This window comes from Bombyx mori, chromosome 4 (assembly GCF_030269925.1).
Source record: "Bombyx mori chromosome 4, ASM3026992v2".
Classification (NCBI taxonomy): Eukaryota; Metazoa; Arthropoda; class Insecta; order Lepidoptera; family Bombycidae; genus Bombyx; species Bombyx mori.
Window position 1 is genome coordinate 17,662,820 of NC_085110.1, and position 20,197 is coordinate 17,683,016.

Below are 20,197 nucleotides of genomic sequence, written 5' to 3' on the forward strand. Positions count from 1 at the left end.
TGGGCTGTGAGCTCGTCCACATCTCAAGTCAATAAAAAAAAAAAAAAAAAAATATATATATATATAGTTATATAGATTAATTTCCAATATTATATTGTTTTTATTTTGGGTGTGTTTTCCTCAAAATTCGCTTACCCAATCTAACGAGCGTAATCGATGTAAAGTTTAAAAATGCCATATCCAAGCTGAGTTACAAAGAGCCAAGTAGTATAATAACAAAAGTCAGATTCGGTGGCGAGATACGTTTTTTATCGGAGCCCGCGCCGGTGGCCCTTTCGACTCATAACACACACGATGCATGTATTCGCAATGTCACGGACAATTGAACAATTATATCGACTAGTGGTCCCGCAGTAGTCGAAATTCGACTATAATTAATTGAATTTATAAGTTTCAACATTATTATGGTCCTATTGTTACAGATTTCGCCAAGACTACACTACAGACAAATGCTCGTAATATTAAAGATAAACAATACTAACCTATTCTCAATTTGACTACAGACTTTAAGCAATAACAAAATTTTGACAATTAACAAATTAATTAACAATTAATTTTATTAACAATTAATGTGTGTGTGTTAAATACATGGTATGTAGTGTGTGTAATGTTTTCTTTATTGATTTAATGTATGTTTTATGCATTATTTAAAAAAAAATATTAGCATTGTGCACTTCTTCTCTATATTCTCTATAAGTTTGGAAAATTTGATACTCCTCCGTCCGCGCAATTTTCGTAAAAAGGGATACAAAGTTATTATTGCTTCACGTAATAATATATAGATAAATGATCACCGTAGTAGCACAAGCACTATTTGTTTTAGCGAAGTTTTTTTTCTAAACTAATCATAATCAAATTCGTACGTTTGATTTAATAAAACAAAACAGCATTTTTAACGTTTAACTAACTAATAAACCGTTTATATAAAAGTAATTAAACTCGTAGCGTGTTTTTGTCTAAACAAAGCAACTGACCTTTATACGAACATTGTTTACGATTAAACATATTAAATTACTTCAAAGTTAATACATTATTGAACAACAAAAAAACCCGTAGAAATACCTGTTTAATGAGACGTTTATCTTCGATCTAGCTAACGAATTATTTTCAACTCTATTTATTCCGTGAATTTAATTAAAAATGGGAACATTTGAGACATGGCGGTGGTCATCGCTCTCCGGTAGCTTTTATCTTTAATTCCGCGTTTGCATCTAAAATTTAAACAAAAATTACTGTACAAACACCATTCACATCAGACCTATCATCGAGACAATTTGTATAAACATCAAAGCTCATTTAAAAATGGCTTAGGTTTCCAATTTAACAAGACCTTTACAGTGGTTCGTTGGATTAGTGTTTGCGGTTGAATTATCTTGGTTACCTTGCAATTCTAATGTATGCAACATTAACACAAATAGTGAAGTCGAACTTAGTAAAGATGATACTTAGTTATGTCGCTGCCATAAATTACCGATATTCAAATGATTCCGATACGAATTTGGTACCGCAATTAACACGCGAACTGGTTTTTTGTTAGTGATGCGATGCTGTGGTATCGACACTTTCAAACTGGTGGTAGGACCTCTTGTGAGTCCGCACGGGTAGGTACCACCACCCCGCCTATTTCTGCCGTGAAGCAGTAATGCGTTTCGGTTTGAAGGGTGGGGCAACCGATGTAACTATACTGAGACCTTAGAACTTATATCTCAAGATGGTTGGCGCATTTATCATCCATTTACGTTGTAGATTTCTATGGGTTCCAGTAACCACTTAACATCATACTGTGAGCTCATACACCCACCTAAGCAATAAAAAAAACCCTCAGACACAGCCCACTGAGTTTCTTGCCGGATCTACTCAATAGGTCACGTTTCCGATCCGGTGGTAAATTCTGCGAAGCACTGCTCTTGCTAGGGTCAGTGTTAACAACGTCAGATTAAAGCCCCGTGAGATCACCTACTCATCCGGTGACGCTGGCATAGCCGGCCGGTGTTTTTCCGCGCAGGAGTGGAAACCAGACCTTATGTCAATGCTATATGTACCGCGTTCATTGCGGAACGTGACGATAGTCAAATTATTATCCTTACAGGCTTCTTTTAGTGATTAAGAGTTGAGTCGAGAAATTGTTACTGAACTTTCCATACTTAATAAATCAAAAGAGAGACTAAGGCAGGTCTGAGTCTATCTAGCAAAACTAATATAAAGACAGGCAAGGCATAAGGACGGCCAAAAAATAAACGTATATATCTAAAGTATATCGAGGTCGACTTTAAATAAAACTGGACGAAAAGTATGTGAAAGGCAAATAAATAAATAATTTATAAAATAATTTATCGATAAAATACATCGACGCGAGGCGCGTCCTTAGCACAACAACAAAAATGGTTTTATTCGCTCTCTAGCCAATACTTGTGTAATGAATCTCACGAGTACCAACGGAATGAGATAATAACCATTCCAACAAAGTGTGGGCACGGCCGGATTTTTTTCTTCTAAACTTAAAATAAATTTATGTACATAATACCGGTCCACGTATTTGGTGTCGCCAACACTAAAACAGTTTCTTTGTGCTTTGGAGTACTTTTATTGACGCGCATGTGTGCGTAATTGTCGATGAATTTTTACGATTCGATTGCATCATTGTTTTTCTATTGAATTCTGTTTCTTTTTTGTCTTCTATGTAATTGTATATTATTGTTGTTGACTGCATCACGATGCGCCAACAATATCCATTACGTGGTTTTAACTAAATCGGTTAAACGGGACATAAAATAATAAAACAAAACAGATAAACTTACTTTACTGGTGGTAGGACCTCTTGTGAGTCCGCACGGGTGGGTACCACCACCCCGCCTATTTCTGCCGTGAAGCTGTAATGCGTTTCGGTTTGAAGGGTGGAGCAGCCGTTATAACTTTACTGAGACCTTAGAACTTATATCTTAAGATGGGTGGCGCATTTACATTGTAGATGTCTACGGGCTCCAGTAACCACTGTGAGCTCGTCAACCCATCTAAGCAATAAAAATAAAAATAAAAACCTATCTGCTATACCCGTGGATCACGGACATCATACCGCTAAGGACGCCACCTAGGTGAACGAGGGCTAATTACATTGGATAACCCTTCTACAAATATCAATTTACTGGCTAAGCTTATCACGGCTCGATTATAATTATGTACCTATATTAATGATTTATTGCAAGCACGAGGTTAAAAGAAAGGTGTGAAATTTCACTTTCAGTTTTGGAAATATACTTAAATAAAATCTTTAACAGGTCCGTTACACTTCATGACAGTACACTTTAGCTTTTCAAGAACAATATCTAATGTATTTGAGATATTATAAGTGGCGTGAATCAAATCAATATCGATTTCGATTCATTGATAAAATCCTTTGAAACTGGTTTATTTTTATTCGGAAAACTTTAAATGATGGATTATGTATATGAGACGTACACATCGAATGACTCAGCAGTGTGGTCGTGAGTTTCGATTAAATACCACTTGATTTTGTTTCGAGGTGGCTGGTGTTCGTGTCTATGAGATATAGCCCTGGAAGTGGCCCGTCTACACGCTTGTTATTGTAGACATATCAATGTGATGCGTAGAGAGAAGGTGCATGTGACTAGGAGATGTATGGAAATAGTAGTGCAAGGTAGAGGAGTGTTGAGATGACGGCTGATAGAAGAGAATGGAATAAAAAACATCACTATGCCGACCCCACTTAATAGGATAAGGTGGAGAAAAAGAAGTCAGTTAGTAGTCAATGGTACTACATGAATGTATTTACCTATGTCTTTACCTAAAATAGCATCTTCCCAACTCTTTTTCCTAGTTTCGACTGCGGAACGAGCTAACGAACCATCTAGTGTTAAGTTATAACAGAATCCATATATCTACAACAGAGTAATTGCCGCCAATCAACTTATAACACGAGTCAGTCTCAGTTCTATAGTACATCTAGCTCCCCACCCTTCGAACCGGAACGCATAGCTGCTTCGCGACAGAAATTTGCAGAGTGGTGGTGGACTCACAAAACGTCCTATTATCGGTAATTTCTTGACGCGTCTATCCCGTGAAAAACGATTTAAGGGTTCTCTGAGAAATGGGCTACAGGATTATTTAAATATAACACCAGCAAACCGAGGGCCGTATTTTGAGACCACGCGTGTGGTTCACGGCTCACAGTAACACTGCGGGGCTTTGAGAAGTGAGGCAGTTACTATTCAATTGAGACATCAAACTCAGGTTTCCAAGTCGTGTATGAGCCTCAGTAACTACTGCATACCTAAAGAACTCGTTATGTGCAATAACAAAAAAAAATCGCACTCCTTCATGTAAACAAATCCAGTTTTATTTATAGTTTTACAGCCCAACAATTGTTTCGTTGCCTTACGGAGAAAATAATAAACAGCGATCGCTTGGTTTATGAACCTATAAAACTAAGGGCCGATAGTTAAGTATTGGAGATTTAGTGGATCGTTACCAAGCAGAAACAAACGTGTGCGGTTTGGTTACTTATGGTATATGCGAAGGGAAACATTCAGGGTTCGATTTTACTAAAGATTTATCGATGGGAAAAGAGAAGAACTTAGGTACGCTTAAACTTTCAACTTTTTTTTAATTGCTTAGATGGGTGGACGAGCTCACAGCCCAGTGTTAAGTGGTTACTGGAGCCCATAGGCATCTACGACGTAAATGCGCCACCCACCTTGGAATGTTCTAAGGTCTCAAGTATAGTTACAACGGCTGCCCCACCCTTCAAACCGAAACGCATTACTGCTTCACGGCAGAAATAGGCGGGGTGGTGGTACCTACCCGTGCGGACTCACAAGAGGTCCTACCACCAGTAAACGGTTTACGAAATATAAATTCACTATTAAGTATTTTCGTTGTTCGTAGTCAAAAAAGGTGTTTGGCTTCTTTTTTTAATCCTTAATTTATCTGCGACCGCGTAATACTTAATAGCATTCACTAATTCGCATAAACATATCAATCTCGTCATATACAATACCAACCATCTTGCTAGGTATTACATAACTGTAAATAGAATTAGTTAGTTGCAGATTCGTTAATAAAATCGATAATTAATTGTTCAGTTCAATTCTAATTATAAATATACTTCTATTACGCTGTGCAATGCTAATTTTTTATTATTTCAAATTACAATATACCTGCACATCAGTGGATCAACAGATCGCGCCAATAGAAGCATAACATCCGAACTATTATATTTTTTATAATAATTATCCTTTACATGCGGATTTGTTTATAGTGTGTTTTTTTCATTGATATATTGTAATATTCCAATCAAATATGTAAAAAAATGTTTGCTTAACAATTGATACACATATATATATATATATATAAAGATATTGAATTGGAAATAATACAATTGATATAGAACACGGTGGTAGACCCATCCTTTGTTTAGTTTGTAAGAAAATTTACTAAAGTAAATCTTCAGGCTATTTATATTCTCTGTATTGAAATAATATAAATCTACCAATTACAAAGTCTCGGTTCTTAATAATAATAATATTATATATAAGTATATAACGGTGTAAATCAACTGCTATTTAATTTCAATGTTAATGACAATTCATACTATAGAAACCACTCCAATATATCTGCATATATATTTATAAATATATATAGGCAAATATCTATCTTTATTAAATCAAATCTTAACAAATTTCGAAAGGTTAAATTTGACAAATTGTATACATGGATATGAGGCGTGATCCGTACATTATTTTGAAGTTCAGTCTTTATAAGGAAAGTTAAGCCTTAGGCTCTTCATTACAGATATCATTTGCTTTTTTACTGGCCACTTGAATTTGTCATCGAATTTCTTTTAAAAAATAATACTCAAATAGAAATACTAGAATTTCTGTAACGTTTACTGTTAATACTCTCGTTTAAGGCCCAGTTTCACATTCACCAAGTAAGGATTTATTTGAGTCATACAAAATTACCATATCTCTGGCCTAGCTGCAGGAGCAATGGAGGGCGGACATTAGTCATATTTATACTTTTACTTGGCGAATTGTGAAACTGGTTTTAAAATTATTTCCACATTAGCGATTTCGAACACAAATACGCATCGTTTTGTTTACATACGTAACGTCTTATTCTCACTTCTGTATTAACTCAATTTATATTAGCTGCAAGGCATATAACACTTTGAAGGAAATTCCTGCAATATTTTTACTGTGTAATCTAAAAATTGAATTCACACAAATGTAGCAAGGTTATTTTATATTAATATTTATCGATATCGATGAACTTGATATAGTTGTGTATGAAATCGCTGGTGGAACTCTATTACGTACTGTGCTTATTAGATGTTACACGATCACACATTTCGGTGCTTATTCTTCAGGACACTGAAAAAACTTGGAGTGTTTAAACGCATGCGCCCTTGCTCACATTCACCAGCTTCCTAATTCTTCTAAACGACAACCTACACAGAATCAACCTAGACCTGATATCTTTTTTCCAAAAAAATCTTTATTAGTTACAAATTTGAAGACTTTTCAATGTGAATCTTCCTTCGTTTACTAGTATACTAATGATCCTTTTAGATCGCTAATTATTAGAAAAGTTGACTCACTAGAACTGATTCTAATTAAGGTTCCTCAATTTAGATTTTATCGTATGTTCCTAGATTTTAGCAAAACATTTGTATATTATTTCATCTCTCTTCCTCACATTGTACATTCTTTAAATATCATCTTTAGCTTAGAATCTTCTGCAGGGTTGTCGAATCTTCACGTAGAATTTTTCCGAGTTTACTTCTAGGCTTGCTACTGAGGCCGACTCTTTTGACATACCTTGTAATATAATTTAACAACAACTAATACACGATTTTTTCAGTGAAATAGCGCCCTGCATTGTATTTTGAGTATATATATAACCCCGTTCATATTTCCTTAACTGTAGGGTTGTCACAATTAGCGTCATTCATTTATTTTTCCTATGTCTTGAATGGATGGAATAAATTGGTATCGAGATGTGTGATCGGGGCGGCGTGGTGACGCGTACTCGTGCGCAGGGCGGGAGCGGAGGCGAGAGGCGCGCGGGGCGGAGCAAGCGTCCTTCCGGCTCGTCAGGGTCCGGTTCGCTCGGACGAGGCGCACTCTCCGATCCGGATATTCAGAGCCGACTCCAGCCGAACCTCAGCGCTTATTGGGTTCGTATTTTTACCTTTTTAATTGATGCTTTCGTGATTTGTGACAACCCTACAATTTATAGCCATACTACATATAAAACCGTAGCTATGCGAAAATCGCATCAGAGCAATTTGTCTCTGTTTTCAGTCGTTTCGCCGTTTGAAAACATAGCGTTTAGTATGTTGACAAACTGCTAATTTCTAATCATTTAAGAAAATAATAATTAATATTTAACAATTATAACTCTAGAAAAATATAAAACTATAGATAGGGTAATGAACATAAGCAACTTGAATACAAAAAATAGGAACAAACATTTGTAATGTTTCGGAAAGTATTGAATTTTTTTATTATCTATTTATTTGATGAACAAAACAAATCACAATCATTACAATGCATTAGATATTAACTAGTCATACAAATAGTACCTTGATCCGATCTGGATTGCTATCTAAATAGTATGTGCACTCAGAAAACCCATATTACTGTACATAGCGAGCGACCATCCAAATTAGTTATTGAAAACAAAATTACAAATAAAATTAATTATAGAATTGTCGTTATTTCATTTTGGAGATAATCTCATCTGTTCTTTGCAATGGATGTTAAAGCTTATGCAATGGAAGGTAAGGTTTGAAATCTAATATGCCATAGGCATTAATCTTATTTGATATATGAACGGGCTGTAATTGTTTTCGAAGTGTATTGAAAGTGATTAACATTGTGTGATTTATGCAATGAACGTGTTTGACGCGAATTGACGGAAGTTACAGTGAGCTACTTTGCTGAATCTCTAGCATCGCCGATGTGCAAAAGCGTCGATAGTCATCAAGGAGGCCGTGAGCCTACCCGATTTGAAAGGTTACAATATTAGGTATAGTAGCGAAAGTGCTTGTTGGTTTATTTAATCTTTATTTATCGCATCAAAGACTTCATCGCAAATAATTTTTGAACATAGGTTTCTCATAGGCCAGCTTGTAACATATTTTAGATTTATCTCGAAAAGGCCATGAACAATTATTTACACAAACATCACACACATGTTTAAACAAAAAAATATAGATTTTACTAAACAAAAATGTAAAGACAATGCGAGGCGGGATATATCCTCTGATATATCCCAAGGCTCTCCAGCCTCGAGCTTTAGGCCTACCCGTTCCCTTCCAGTATCATACAAGAATTATTGCAGGACACCATTTACAGCGATACAAAGATAAAAGGAACGTAATTGAAAAAAAATCAACTTACAATGTAAATAACTCTAGTACTAGAGAATAGAGATAGAAGAAGAACAGATTATACATAGATAGTCAAACTCAAAAGAATAATAAGCAAATTTGCACAACAAACATTTTAGAAAAGTTCATCTATAAGTCAACTATAGACTGTACTAGCGCTAAAATCTATATATTATATCGCTCATGATAAAACGTTCCAATTAAATATATATTTTTAAATTAATTCACTAATGAGTATCGTCAATATCACTTTAGAAATTAAAAAGACAATAATTCGCTAAGATTTCTACAAATATAGTAAACATATAAATCAATTCAAAATTTTTTTACAATAGTAATATTTTAACAAAGGTAAACTCGAGGCAGACGTAGTGTTGTGCTCTTAAAGAAAAGAACGGACATTTTTGTGGCTGTGCCCGAATTTATTCGGTCGATAGTTTATTAGTGAATAGAAAAAAAAACCACAAATATTTATGACCCTCTCTCTGTGTTAAAGTGAGCTTTTTATATTTAACGACTTTAGCTAAAATTATTTTCTTTATTATGAGATAAGAAGATGCACAAACAAAAGTCGAACTTCAATACATATGACGACGAAATTGCCATCCGGAATATGGCCTTATACGGGAATCAAACTTTAGTACACTCATCGCAGTCGCCAATCAATATATTACCACCACCCGTCATTATTTAAACATTTTGAATTTAATAATTAATAAGTTCAAAAACCCAATCGGATATCTTGAAACTGGTCAGGTACGTTCAAAAATACCGTTACATAAATAGATAAGTAAAACTAATGAAAGCAATTTGAAAATAAATAGTATTGTTCTAAAAAAACCCAGGAAGTCTTGATTTGTGACAGTACTTAACCTATTGACGGCTTAAAACTGATCTTTAAAATTGACGGCTTAAAACTGATCTTTAAAATTGACGGCTTAAAACTGATCTTTAAAATTGACGGCTTAAAACTGATCTTTAAAATGCTAATAACCGCATGCACTCATACGTGTATTTTCACACAAACAATTTAAAATAATAAACAAAACGAGTCGCAATCCCGTTGTAGGCGCGTTATTTACGACTGCCGCGCGTTGGTTCCCAGCCAGATTCGGCTTCGATCTTGGCCTCTCGGTATTTATGCCGATATGTCGAATGCTTTAATAGAAATCGCTGGAATTGTTTATGAACTACGAGTACTGATCAACGGTGATTCTCAAACTTTGATTTTACAGAGATTATAAAATTGAGTTTGAAATATTGACATTTTTTAACAACACTTACCTAAATTATAAGGTTGTTTTTTTATTAAGGTAGACGAGGCGACTAGCTCACGGTCTGCACAATACTAGGCGATTACCACCTCATGATACTCACCTTAAAACCTGAGATGAAAATCTCTCCAGAATAGCCACTATAAGGCTATGACTGATTCATGGCATAATTATGGCATTCGAAGCGTTTTCGTATTTAGCGAGCTTTTTAAGCTAGTGATGGAAAAAAGATGTGTCTATCATAGAACCAAATCAGAATACAATAAATTACATCGGGAAGAGAAAGTACGTGCGCGCTACGAGCAGCTACGTAATGTACTACGCCAGTGCAAGCTACGATCCCCTACGAAATCGAAAAATAAAAATAATAAAAATTTGAGAAGCGCTCACCTAATGTGTTTTATGGCGTATTATAAGATAATAATATTTTTTACTTAGCACATTTCGTATGTGTCCGTTTTTGGTTTGTGCGTGTAAAAACGCTAGCGCGCGTCGTTTGTTTTGAGTTTACTTGAAGCTTTATGTATAGACGAAAGTGCATGCGACCTTATTACTTGAACCTTGATTGTGGTTTGTGTTGGGGCAAACTGTAGATCTATGCGGGTACGTATCTGGGTAGATATTTTACTCAGATATAAGTATTTAATTATTAATTTAGTATTTAAGGCAGGCTTTCGGCGCGCACTGCGGTACCGTAGGTTTGGTGTAGCTGGTGTGATGGAGCTTGATGGGGCTTAGTCGGTAGTTGGTTTTGCGGGGCGAGCGCCGCGATCGCATTTTTCAAGGCGTAGTCTCCTGTGAGGAATTGGGGGAGGTGGAGGACCTTGGCTTTTTAATTTTTTTTTATTGCTTAGATGGGTGGACGAGCTCACAGCCCACCTGGTGTTAAGTGGTTACTGGAGCCCATAGACATCTATAATGTAAATGCGCCACCCACCTTGAGGTATAAGTTCTAAGGTCTCAGTATAGTTACAACGGCTACCCCACCCTTCAAACCGAAACGCATTACTGCTTCACGGCAGAAACAGGCGGGGTGGTGGTACCTACCCGTGCGGACTCACAAGAGGTCCTACCACCAGTGAAAAACCCTCCTCGTCTCCCTCTTCCTCTCTGGAGGCGCCGGAGTCGGACATAATCAGGTCTTTTACCCCCCTGGACCGGGTATCCGTAAATGGATTCCCCAGCGTTAAAAAAGAGGTATTTTACCCATTTCTGTAGCGAAGCAATCACGCGTTCCCCTTCGAAGGATGAGGTGGTCATCATATGCAATTGCATTCATTATCTTTGGGCTTCGATTATCACTTAACACGAGGTGGTATCCGAGCTTGACTCTTTGTAAGCTATGTGCATTTTATTACAAATCAATAACTTATAAAAGTCTACCCTAGTTGTGTATCGTGAATTTTGTTACGGCTTTGTACAGTGATTATTAGAACACACTTAATTTTCAAATTTCGTATTTATTAGGTAAGTAGTCGCCGACTAAAAAGTCTGAAGTCTGCTATCACGGTCAATGGTAGTAAAATATTAATCTCCATGTGTCAGCGCTTAGCTGCGAAATCCTTATAAACGAATTTAAGGTCTACGTATCTCTACATTTCTAAAACAGCGCTAACCGCTTTTACACGTGTAGACTTATGACCGATTTCCATGTAATGGATGGAAAGCCGTAAGCGCTAAGCTTAAATACATTAACATTAAGATTGAACGTGGTTTAACTTTAAAATAACCCACATAAATATAACCACTCATATAGCGTTTAGTCAGTAATCTAATAACATAATTTTAATGTTCTTTCTCGGTATAGTATTGTGTTACGCGGCGAGCCGGCTCGTTTTGTACTCTTTGTTTAAAGAATTGACTTTTGGTGTTTAGAATACAATGCAGGAGCTATTCAGAAGGCTTACTGCTGTGATTAGTGGGGCTTATGACTTTATTAAGAGAACGCTCCGAGCTTTCTACTGCAGTTATGGTTCACTAGTGTCACTGATAGTGCAATTGAAACAGTCAATCTTATAATTTAATAATATTTAAAAGCCAATGACCTTGTTTAATGTATGTCTATTTCGTTTGAGATAACTTTGGGACGTATGATTTAGCCAATGAAAAAAATACATAATAACGGGACTTTTCCGAATCCCTGGGTGCACATAGCACCCTTTTTTTCCTACCTTTGCTGATAGCCCTGAGAGGCTCACCCTAACATGTAGGTGAGCTCACGGGACTCAAGCCGGAAGTGTTGCTAACACTGGCCCTAGCAAGAGTAGTGCTTCACAGAATCTACCACCGGATCGAAAACGCGACCCACTCAGAAGATCCGGCGAGAAACTCAGTGGGCTGTGTCTATGGGTTAATTGACTCGTCGAGCCCTTCGTCGCAAGTGACAGGTTCGGCGAGGACGATGACCGGATAGCGTCCCATCATTAGTCCATTCGTGATAATTATAATCGTTACACATTAAAATTGAATCATCGACTTCAAATCTCAAGATAATCGGCATTCACAATGCTATGTCTATGTGGTCACGTGACTAGGCGGTGAGCTAGTTGGGTCATGAAATCTATATTCAAACCAAAAAGAACAGTGCGCCTTCTGTAGATTTTTGTTCTGCGGTCAGTATTACAGTCGGACTGACGGAGCCGGCCAATTAGCAATAACCAGCGCGCGGCTTTTGTGTTCAATGATTTATGCCAGTCTCAGTTTTTTGGGATTTAATTATCATTTTTATTATTATTTTTGTTAAATAGAAACCGCCAATACGGACTACCTTTGTGCATTGTATTACATCTACACGTTCAAGTAGAACGTTTAGTTAATTTATGGCAGAATATAATTAGATTTTTGCTTAAGATGCTTCTCAACTATACGAAGCTAGCCGTCAGAGTAATCAATCTTTATCTGTGTCTTTATCTGTGTGTATCTTTATCTAGACAATCTTTATGTGTCTTTAAGCGAAACAGTTTTTTATGGTATTTGTAGACAGATGAGCGTACGGCCCACCCGATCGTGAGTGGTTACCGTCGTTCATAAACCTCAGCAATCCCAAGGACATAGCCAAGCCGCGGCTTATAGCTTTTGCTCTGCTCTAGCTTTCCTGTCTTTGGCCTTATCGATTCTTCTGGTACATTTGATGCCCTCAAGTCAATACTCGAATTATATGAGTTTCATTATACATCTGTATGACGTAAATTATAGAAATACTGAAAATTTGTGTTGGACGCTAAGGATTCACACTTTTTATTTTCTGCCACTAATTAGATATCGGTTGTCGCTTGAAGAGTTGAAAATCCGTTAGTATGTTAACAGATATTACGACGTGTAAACGGATAATGATTAAGAAAGCGAAAGCAGCCGCTTGGCTTTGTACTTACTGGTGTACTGGGTACATTCTTTCTGGTGGTAGGAACTCTTGTGAGTTTACTGGTGGTAGGACCTCTTGTGAGTCCGCACAGGTAGGTACCACCACCCTGCCTATTTCTGCCGTGAAGCAGTAATGCGTTTTGGTTCGAAGGGTGCCAAGCCGGCAGGGCCGGAAGGGCAGCCGTTGTAACTATACTTGAGACCTTAGAACTTATATCTCAAGGTGGGTGGCGCATTTACGTCGTAGATGTCTATGGGCTCCAGTAACCACTTAACACCAGGTGGGCTGTGAGCACGTCCACACACATCTAAGCAATAAATAAAAAATACCGATGATGACCACTATGGGTGCGGTATACACCTCTGTCCGCCCACAGTGACAGTAAAAAACCTCCACCTCAAGGTAAAGGTCGGTGAAGCTATTCATGTCCAGATGTCTATCTGCGTATTGGAATCGACAGCCGATATTTACAAGTAATGTCAGCACACAACATGTCAGCTCGTATGGATAGGTGCCGGGCTGTAAGCTCTCTGACCCACAAGAAAATACTTGGAAGATAAAGCAAAATCAAAAATTCCCTTGAAACAAATCTCTCTCCCGATCTAAGAATCACTGACTTTAAAACATTATACTGATAATTACACTAGAACCAGTAATGTTCAGATAAATAACGTTGATATAGAGTTGACATAAATTAGACAAACTTTTAATTGGTCGGCCACACGCGTCGAACTCTACCGCGCTCTATATAGAGCGTAGGTGTAATGCAAGAGACTTTATTAATTAACGGCGGTTACTTTTGAAGTTGATCTAGTGCTTTATGGAGAGTTTGTGTGCGGCATTTTTGAATAAAAGCTACTTTTTTAATATGTTTTTAAGTGACAAAGAATTTGAAGTAGGTATGAAAGAATATTCTTCAATTTAATGTACTTTGCTTCCTTCTTACCTAACTCTAATTGATACTTATAAGTACGAGCGGCGTTTTCTTTTGTTTTGTTTTTGTAGACAGATGAGCATACGGTGCCCTTGATTGTAAGTAATCACCGTCGCTCACCGATGTCAGCAATATCAGGAGCATGGTTCAGCCATTGTTTACTTCTAAGGGCTTTCTGCAAACTTCGTATGTTCCAAGCTCGCAAAGGTCCATCCCCCCTCTTGGCTGAGCCTTTGCTCGCCCACCTGTCCTGGTGAAACTGGAAAGGCCCCAGGGCCACCAGTAATCCTTCAATCATAAAAAAATTTCAATCCTATCCTATGAACTGCATATGGAAGGATAACCATAAACACAATATCTTGCTTCTTATCTGCTTATGGGTTTCAGTAGCCACTTAAAATAAGTTGGGTCGTCAATTCATTTGATTAAATCTTTCTATTGCATGTATTGATGAACAAGCTTACAGCTCACCTTATGTAAAGTAGTTACTAAAGTCTATAGTCATCACAGCGTGAATGCCACCATCGTGGACTCACCCTAACATACGAAGTCGATGCCTCAGTTGCATTATATCATGGCTGTCTCTTCTATCAAACCTGAATGCATTGTTGCGGCAAAAATAGGCGGGATGTTGATACCTACCTGTGCGGGCTTACAATATGCCCGTCAGTAAGCACTAAGGCTGCTATTCATTCTTCTTTCTTTTTTTTTTCTTCCTATGCTGATAGCCTTGTGAGGCTATTTCAGCTTCACCATAACGTTTGTAGGTGAGCCCACGGGGCTCAAACCGGAGAGTTGCTAACACTGACCCTAGCAAGAGCAGTGCTTCGCAGAATCTACCACCGGATCGGAATCGTGATCCACTGAGAAAATCCGGCGAGAAACTCAGTGGGCCGTATTCATTCTTCGGAGAATCCTTTAGTTGCCTTTTTATGACACTCGGAGAAAGAGATGGGGTGGTGCTGTTCTCATCTCTTATCACACAGCCAAAGTCACTACGTCACACTTCGGCTTGCTTAATTAAATTCGGTTTCCAGACCATCACAAAAGCGGAAAATGCTCATAATTTTGATCGAGCCATAACTCTGCGAAAAACGATAAACTGTCAATAATCGTGCAGTTTACCCTACATTGAGTAAGTTTCAAACTAAATTCTCCCAACAAAACAACATTAACGTTGCCGATGTTAATGTATCATAATAAAATCACGGAATCATACCGGCCGGTATAATATTATGGAGGTATAATAATATATTTATTGGCATTAAAAACATAGATAGTTCTTGTGTATGTCGTAACAGGTTAATGCCAGAGATACACACGAGTCAGGTTAATTAGTTGGTGCGTGTATAAAAAAAATGTATGTATGCTTCGTTTTCCGTATGTGGCGATAAAGACGTCAGCGTTGCGCAAGTGAAGTGTTCCGTATACCAATATTACTAATTAATAGGTTCATAAAATTTTTAAAGAGGTCCTTGTGCGTTTTTTTATTTATTTGTTGCTTAGATGGGTGGACGAGCTCACAGCCCACCTGGTGTTAAGTGGTTACTGGAGCCCATAGACATCTACAACGTAAATGCGCCACCCACCTCGAGATATAAGTTCTACTGTCTCAGTATAGTTACGTGGGTTAGTTTTGTGGGTCCACAACAGCTAAGACCCGTGTTATTACTGTTGTGAATCTTTTCAAAGGGTAGAGAGCTATTTTAAAATAGAATTTAAACTAAGTTTAACCTAAATTTAACTAAGTTTAAACGAAATTTAACCTCAAGTAAGTTGGTGAATAAATGAAGGAGCAACTGCGTATTTTCTTGCGATTCGATTTTATTACATCTTGCTATTCATTTTTAGTGGCAACCATTTGGAACCGCGTCTCAGGTAAGAATTTCCTAAAAATAAATTAGTTCTTACTACAAAATTCAAAGAATTACTTAGTTGTCGCATATAATAATAATAATAGCCAGGAATGAATTCACGCATGATCATCTAGTCCCAAATTAGGATTTCCTTTGTTATGGGTATCAGAGACTGACATAAATATTTATATACGTTTTAATATGTATAAACATAGCGAGGGCTGAAAGGTTATTTGGTTTAAGCGACATTTTTGCAACTTTACAGGAAAGCCTTTAAAGTTTAAGCTTTGGAAAGCATATCATAACAAAAAAACTTCTTCAGAGTTTAATTAAACACATCGGATTGTTGATAATGATACCAAATAAAATGCACCTTTAATTATTACAAAGATAAATGTAGCGTATTAAGCGGAATGTCACTTAAGCTTTTACCCCTCGATATCTAGATAACAAACACCCAGACAAAGAGCAAATCAACATTTCACAAACGTTTGTCCGATATGGGAATCGAACCCAAGATCTTCATTATTACTGATGGCAGGACCTCTTGTGAGTCCGCGCGGGTAGGTACCACCACCCTGCCTGTTTCTGCCGTGAAGCAGTAATTAGTTTCGGTTTGAAGGGTGGGGCAGTCGTTGTATTTGAGACTTTAGAACTTATCTCAAAGTGGGTGGCGCATTTACATTATAGATTTATATGGGCTCCAGTAACCACTTAACACTAGGTGGGCTGTGAGCTGTCTAAGTAATAAAAAAAAGCCAGGGGCGCAAACTACAGCACCACAGAGTCAGTCGGAAACATCATATAACTACATCGTGCATCTCTTATTGGTTCGGCCGCTTCAAAGTTTCCAAAGCGACTTGTTTTTGTATGAGCTCTGAGGATCTCCGAATTTCCGTAGTTATACGTGTGTTCTAAACGTCGGCACTCAGGAGCCGGCCCGGACTACTCGCGGTAAACAATTTTTATTTCACGTTTATTATCTGATCGGATTGTCTGTGGTCGCCTGTTGTTAAGGACTAAACGCACGCTCTTGTATTAATTTATTCGTCACATTAAATTCTAATTAATTTAGGATCTCTCGGAACTTAGGATCTCGGATGCAATTAAGAATTCACTTTATTTTTTATAATTATGAAATAATAGTTGAAATTAATTTTAATTACTCGTTGTAGACTATGGTTCTAGAAGTTTCATGTAGGTATGCCTTTGAATGAAGAGGCTGCAAATTCTATGTACATTCTGTTTTTTTTTTACTTTTTTTTTAAATCCTGCTCAAAGCGTTGATTTTCATCACGAGAGCCCTCAGCTCCGGTATTCTGTCAGTTTAGTCATCACATACCTATATAGACTGTTAATGCCACAGCTTTGAGTATCAAAACCGCTCGCAGTAATATTAAAAAAGGTGATTCACAAAACATTCACGACTTAGCTTCTTCACACCGAGATGAAGTGCAAATTCGGGCAATCTCCTACATGACATGTAATGGATATAATAGTTATGAAAACAAAATAAAAATTTACAGAAAAATTAAAAAAATACCTGTCAATTATTACTACTAGTTAGTACTAATTACAATTTTCTTATCAAGACCGCTGCTCGTGTGCGACCGTGCCTTAACTCGTAAACTGCACTCATCTAAACAGTTTTATAGGAGCATATGATAATAACAGATACAAAGTACAGTTTTATGCCGAAACGATCAATGTTTATCTTTTGATCGGGAATAGTTGAGGGTTATGGTACCTCTGTGTGCTAGAGAAATAGTTTATTGTGTTAGCCACGTGAATGTGGGTGATACACATCGTGTCAAGGAAACGCTACTGAAGTCAGAACAATAAAATGTATTTTACCCAAATATTAGAAACTTAGCAACTGGTTATTAAACTTTTTTACTGCTGGTAGGACGTCTTGTGAGTCCGCACGGGTAGGTATCACCGCCCTGCCTATTTCTGCCGTGAAGCAGTAGTGCGTTTCGGTTTGAAGGGTGGGGTAGCCGTTGTAGCTATACTGAGATCTTAGAACTTATATCTCAAGGTGGGTGGCGCATTTACGCTGTAGATGTCTTTGGGCTCCGGTAACCACTTAACATCAGGAGGGCCGTGACCTCATCCACAAGCCTGAGTAATAAAAAGAAATTCATTTTGATAATCGTCACACCGTAATGTACAACGACCCTGCAGTGATGTATGTTACGGAAGCGCACACTACGCGCTGTGTAAGCATTTTGGCAATTATTCTTCTTCTTCTCTGTCGTTTCCTCATTGCTGAGGGTCGTGACCACCTTGGTCCAGTTTTTGCACCAGCTTCCTCCAATGCTGCCTGCATTCGGCCTGCTTAATGGCGCCCGGGACGCTGATGTTTGTGGCCTCCTTGATAATGTCCGTCCACCTGGTTGGCAATCTTCCTCGACTTCTCTTTCCTTCCACGTGACCTACAACTATTAATTTTCCAAGTTCTCGGGATTTTGTCGGGCCACGTGTCCGAAGTACTTGAGGAGACGCTGCATGCAGATTGTAGATAGACGGGTCTTGACGTTTAGCTCCTCGAGAATTGACACATTTGTTCTGCGCTCCGTCCATGATACGCCCAACATTTTGCGCCAACACCACATTTCAAATGCGTCAATTCTCGATCGGGTACGGCCCTTGAGGGTCCACGTCTCAGAAGCGTACAAGAATATGGAGAAGATAAGGGTTCTCATGAGCTTTATCTTAGTTTTTTTGTTTATGCTGCGATTTCTCCAAATCTTCTCCAATCGCTTCACGGCTGATTTTGACATCTGGGCCCTCCTGACCACCTCCCTGTCACAATCACCGTCACTGGATATTAATGACCCCAAGTACACAAATTCCTGCACCACGTCCAGGTCACGCAGTTCGTGAGTGCGTGTCATTGTGCCAGCTCTATCGACAAACATCAATTTCGTTTTGGATCGGTTGATGCAAAGTCCGTAATCTTTGCTAACGACTTCCACTCTCCTCAGAAGCTCATGCAACTCTCGCTCCGAGGTACCGATTATAGTGGTATCATCAGCGAAACGAAGATTACTAATTCGGTGGCCTCCTACACGAATACCCCCCTCCCAGTTCTCCAGAACGAGCCTCATAATGTGTTCACCGATGAGGTTGAAGAGTTGTGGGGAAAGAATACACCCCTGTCTGACTCCACGTTCGGGCTTAAATGGATGGGAAAACTCATTGTCCATTCTGACTCTCGTAATTCCATCCATATATAGAGTCTGAACAAGGGAGACGAGGTGGTCCGGTATTCCCATCTCTTGCATCACGTCGAACATTTTCTTCCAGTTGATGCAGTCAAAAGCCTTGGCGTAGTCAATGAAGCAGAGAGCCATCGGGACGTTGAACTCCCTTGCCTTTTCGATCAACTGCCTTATGTTTAAGATCTGCTCTCTGGTTCCTCGACCCTTAACAAAACCCGCTTGCTCTTTTGCGATTTGCCTACTGATAAAACTCTCCAGTCTTTTATTGATAATATGGAGGAGAATTTTACTGGCATGCGAGATTATGGAGATAGTCCTGTAGTTCTCACATTTGCGCGTGGAGCCTTTTTTATGGAGAGGAATTAATATTGATTCCGTCCAGTCTTCAGGCCACTGGCCAGTACGCCATACTTTCTGGCAAATGGAGTGTAAAATCCTGGCACCATCCGAGCTTAGGCTCTTTAACATTAGAGCGGTTACGCTGTCCCTTCCGCATGCTTTTTGCTTCAGCCTATTGATTGCTGCCTCAACTTCTTGAAGAAGGATATCTGGCTCATGTTGGTTATAGTCCACCCTTTCTTCAATATCATTGCAGCCCTTTTCGCTATATAGCTGTTCGCTGTATCTCCTCCATCTGTCTAGCGCAGCCTGCCTGTCAACGATGAGGTTACCACGGTCGTCCTCAATAGTCCAGGTTTTCAGCTTGTACTCTTTGGCCAACAGCTTCACTCTGCGGAACATGTCCTTAGAATGCATGCGTTCAGAATCCCTTTGAATGTCGTCGCAGACAGCACTTATATAGGCATCTCTGTCACGTCTGCAAAGTCTTTGGACTTCATGATGCAGCAGTCCGTACTCATGCTTATTTGCGTCAGTCGTAATCCTTTCGGGCTTTTCTTCTGACAATAGCTGACCATGTTTCTTCGGACATCCAAGGTGATTTAGGTTGTTCTATTGCTTGTGTTCCGACGACTTCGCTCGCTGTCTGCAAGGTTACCTGTTTCAACTGTTCCCAGGTAACATTTGCAGAGTCGAAGGGATCTACGGCAAAATCACGCAACCGCTCTTTAATGGCATTGGCAAACAACTCCTGCGCTCGACCCGATATGTCCACCACCTTCCTAGGTTTCTGCTG

General features: G+C 38.4%; 1 long non-coding RNA gene across 20 annotated transcripts in view; it reads left to right on the forward strand.

The window, feature by feature from the left end:
* Positions 1-20,197, forward strand: part of LOC101738340 (voltage-dependent L-type calcium channel subunit beta-2) — a 234,453-nt gene that overhangs the window by 43,108 nt on the left and 171,148 nt on the right. For 18 of the 20 annotated variants that reach the window (XR_005244616.2, XR_009973057.1, XR_009973060.1 and 15 more), the window contains exon 3: positions 7,058-7,195. The exons of the other annotated variants lie outside the window; for them this stretch is intronic. This is a non-coding gene — a long non-coding RNA (voltage-dependent L-type calcium channel subunit beta-2). The remainder of the gene's footprint in view (positions 1-7,057; positions 7,196-20,197) is intronic. 20 annotated transcript variants of the gene reach the window in all.